The 4,483-nt window shown below is 41.8% G+C and overlaps 1 pseudogene; it reads right to left on the bottom strand.

The window, feature by feature from the left end:
• Positions 1 to 1,562: 1,562 nt before the first annotated feature.
• LOC103074192 (methyltransferase-like protein 10 pseudogene) lies at positions 1,563 to 2,122 on the bottom strand (annotated as a pseudogene).
• Positions 2,123 to 4,483: the final 2,361 nt, after the last annotated feature.

Here is a 4,483-nt window from a genome sequence, read left to right as displayed (position 1 = left end):
GGGAAAGAGAGGCATCAAGGATGATTCCAAGGTTTCAGTCCTGAGCAACTGGGAAGAAGGGAGGTGGGGAAGGTTGCAGAAGGGACTGGCTTAGAGAGGAGGTATGCAGAACTCAGGTTGGGATTTGTTAAGTTTGAGATGTGACTAGACACCCAGTGGAAGTGTTGAGTAGGGTGTATGGGCCTGGAGCTCAAGGAAGCGGGCAGCTAAAGACACAGTGTGGGAGTCACCATCACAAAGATGGTGTATAAAGCCTCAAAATGGGGTGAGATCACCTAGTGTTATATAAATGAGCCAAAGATGGCCTCTGTATATCTGCCCCAAAGTTGTTTACTTCTTCACTGTAGGCTGAGAACTGTTAGCTCAAAAGCCTGCCAGTGCCAGACTCAAATTTTATACATCCATTCATTTTAAACATAGCCCAAAGGAGCACATTTTTGGACATTCAGGGCCCATCTGCTTTGCATACCTCTGCCAAACTATACTTAGCATCTGCTGGCCATTGATAAGATAGAGCCATGTGACTACACGACAGACCTCAATCCTTATAAGCTGTGAGACTCCTGCCCCTTGGACCTCTCTGACTCAGTGACTCCCTGCTGTGCTGCTGAGCGGCATTACCTAGACACCAAAGGCACCACCCCGACTCCCCTCTCCCTGGGAGTTCTCTTGCCCTCCTCCCCTTGAGTAGCAACCCCCTTGGTGTAGCTTCTGGACAGATTCCTGCTATGAGGAACATCTCTCCCTCCCCGCCCTTGCAAACCTGTCAGAGCATCATCACCCAATAAAGTAGGTATGCGCTCCTGCCACCTCATGGTTCTATCTTTTTCTTTTATCAGTTCCCAAATCCCTTGAACATCCTACATCCAGGCAGCAAGTATAGACAAAAAAAAAGGAAGAGGTGCAGTTGCTGAGCCCTGGGACACACTGATACTTTCCTAAACGTTCATCTCAGAGATGAAGAGGAACCAGCAACAGAGATGGAGGAAAAAAGCCTAAAAAGGAAGCAGGGAACCAGGAGAGGAAAACTGTCACACGGAGAGGGGTCAAATGCTGCCAATAGGTTTAGAGGACTGAGAAAGAGCTTTGGATTTCACTTTACATCTTTTTTTTCCCTGTAAATTCACTTACTGCTTTAAAGTTTTTAACTGTTTCAGCAGTTACAGGAATTTTTTTTTTAAATCAGAAAGAAAAATATTTACATTTTAAATACAAAAGAAAAATTTTAATTATTCTTGGTTTACCTCTAAAACCCAACTGACTTACATGCTCATGATTTTTTTTTTTTTTACTAACTGATTCTATCTATACAACGTGTGCATCCTGTGTGATTACTACGCATTTATTTACCCTTGGATTTTCTGTGTCAGGTTTACTTTGTTTTGGAGTTTCTTTAAAAAAGCTAACTGAATTTGTCCAATAAAAAGTCTCACATTTTTTGGAAAACCAGTGATGCAACACTGTTTCCAGATCTGCCTCCAAAGCTGAACTTGGGTGTTGGTAGCTCTTTGAGAAGTTCAAATCCTTCACTGAATTCATTTAGCAATGATTCCTTGGTTAAATTATATTAGGTTATTAGAAAAAAGTCTTTCACTTTTCAACAGTCTGGAAAGAGATTTCACATAATGCTTCACCTTCTCAATTGCACTGTTAGGATTAAGGCTTATGGCATCAATAGTCCCTTTGGCAATACTAGTATGAAATCGAGGCAGCTTTGCAGAAAGATTCAAAAAGTCTTCTACCTTCAACTTAATCAACTTTCTTTCTCTATAATATTTCTGGAAAGCTGTATCAATTCCAGTAATGTTACGGAAACCAAATTCTGCCATTTCCAGTTTCACTATCAAGTACTGAAGCATCCAGTAGAATCTTGTGTTTTTGCATCTACCTTAGTTGAGCCATACCCTCTTCTACAAATGAGATTAATCCTGTATCTCCATATTCTTGGAGAGTTTGCAGTTCTCTCTCACAGATAATAGCATCCCAGTGCTCTTGGGTCCCCAGCCATTGGGACGAAGCCATCCCCTCTGGGACTGCCCCTCTGACTGTGCCTGGGGCCCCAGCGCCACTGCTCTGCTCGTTCCCACCACGCTCTGAAATGCTGCCCTCCTGTTCCATTCATCGCTTCACTTAAATCTGTGGTCAGCACACTTTTCCTTAGAGGGCCAGATGGAACATATTTTAGGCTTCGAAGGCCATATGGTCTCTGTCACAACTATTCAGCTTGGCCATAGCAGAAAGCAGCCATGGACAGACAATACTTGAACAAATTAGCCTAGCTGTGTTCCAATAAAACTTCATTTATGGGCACTGCAATTTGAATTTCATGTAATTTTCACATATCACAAAATTATTCTTCTTTTGCCTCCACCCCAACATTTAAAAACAGAAAAAACAGTTTTTAGCTTGAGGTCATACAAAAAACCTGGCGGTGCACCAGATTGGGTCTGTGGGCTGTGGCTTGCTGACACTTGGTTTACAGCAGGCATATTCTTTCTTATTTTTGTCTCCTCTATTCCTTGAGTCTGTCGCCTTACAGCTACTTTGTGTCACTCACAGGTGATGGAAAAGAACTGTGAGAGGCCACCTTACTTACACGTATTTGTTTGTGGAAAGTACTCCCAGAAGGCAAATAACTTTTCACTTTCACTTCCTCTGCCCTCTGGATTGATTTCTCTACTTTTCCAAGTGTGCTGGTTTAGAACGATAACAACATACAACATATTGAGGCCACCCACATTTTGAAGCAAGTTTTCTTTAGTACCTGTTAACTTTCTGGCAATGTGAAAATGAAATGTCTAAATCTTTCCAGTTCTGTTTTAATATCTCATTTAAATGCCAGAAGCCCAGGTTACTAATGAACTGTAAGAGGCAAAAATAAAAGGAGGGGGGAGTACATCACATTAATTTCCTATGCTTCAAAGATTTTGCACTTCCCCAGAAAGGGTCAAAAAACAGTGGGTGCCTAATAAATGTTAATGGGGGTAATTAACAGCTTATCAGTTGCTCTTCAGGTACTCACATTTCTTGCCATCTGACCTGTATTACATCAGGTCAAGAAAAATCTGTAATTTATTTTACAAAAATTAATACTAGCCCAGAGGCAACATTCTATTTCTAGTAAAGATATCAAATGTAATTGGATCCTTTCTAGCACTAGTTAAATAGAGTCCAAAATCAGGACCATTTAGAACAACATGAATTTTAATAATCAGATTTTTAGGACATGCTTCTTAGTATTTACTATTGCTATTGTAATATTTACAATCAATGTTTTATTTTTTTAAATTAATTTTTATTGTAGCATAGTTGATTTACAATGTTGTACCAGTTTCTGCTGCACAACAAAGTGAACCAGTCACACATATACATATAAGCCACTCTTTTTTAGATTCTTTTCCCATATAGGTCACCACAGAGCACTGAGTAGAGTTCCCTGTGCCATAGAATAGGTTCCTATTAGTCATCCACCTTATATATAGTAGTGTGCATATGTCAGTCCCAATCTCCCAATTCACTCCCCCTTGCCCTTTTCCCCCCTGGCAACCATGAGTTGGCCCCCTACGTCTGTGACTCTCTCTCTTGTCCTGCAAACAAGTTCACCTGTACCATTTTCTTAGATTCCACATACAAGCAATATCATATGATATTTGTCTTTCTCTGTCTGATTTATTTCACTCAGCATGACAATCTCCAACAACAAATGCTTTAAAACAAAATGTACACGCCCTACTTTTTCTTCAAAAGTTTATACATATTAAAAAAGAATATATTTTTGGCTTTTCCATATACAACCTATAAATGAATGATTACCCATTAAGATCTGGTCCATATGAGGGAATTCCCTGGCGGTCCAGTGGTTAGGGCTCCTAGCTTCCACTGCAGGGGGCCTGGGTTCGATCCCTGGTCGGGGAATTAAGATACCGCAAGCCACGCAGCGCGGCCAAAAAAAAAAAACAACAACAAAATTTGCTTCATATGAGAAGGAACCAAGATGGCAACATAGAAGGGTCCTGAACTCCCTCATCCCTCATTCGGATACACCGAATGTTCTCAGCTTCATCCTTGGCACAGTACTGTACAGTTGAGAGGGAAATGCCAACCCCAACTCCCAACCTCTCACTGAGGGGCACAGGGTTTGGGCCACAACATAGCACCCCAACATTTAAGAGTCCCAGTCAAGGAACGAACGGGCCTCCTAAAGACCTAGCTCTGAAAGCCAAGGCGGTTTAGGTCCATGAGACCCACAGGACTGTAGCAAACAAAGTAGCAGTTCTTAATGGCAACCAAACACTTGCTGCTATGGCCACCCCCCAGGGCTCAGTGCAGAAGTAGCAGAGAACAATACCCATCTCCCAGCCTTTCCCTTAGGGTGTGACTACACACTTTACAAGCTGCTGCTTGAGCACTAGGCTTCTAATTTAGCACACATTTAGGGACTGGCTGTGATACAGGGCCACCGGAGTCTATGAACACTTTCCCT

Source organism: Lipotes vexillifer, unplaced genomic scaffold (genome assembly GCF_000442215.2).
Source record: "Lipotes vexillifer unplaced genomic scaffold, Lipotes_vexillifer_v1.1 scaffold610, whole genome shotgun sequence".
Taxonomy (NCBI): Eukaryota; Metazoa; Chordata; class Mammalia; order Artiodactyla; family Lipotidae; genus Lipotes; species Lipotes vexillifer.
Note: the sequence above shows the minus strand (reverse complement) of the source record. Positions and strands in the feature narration are given on the sequence as shown.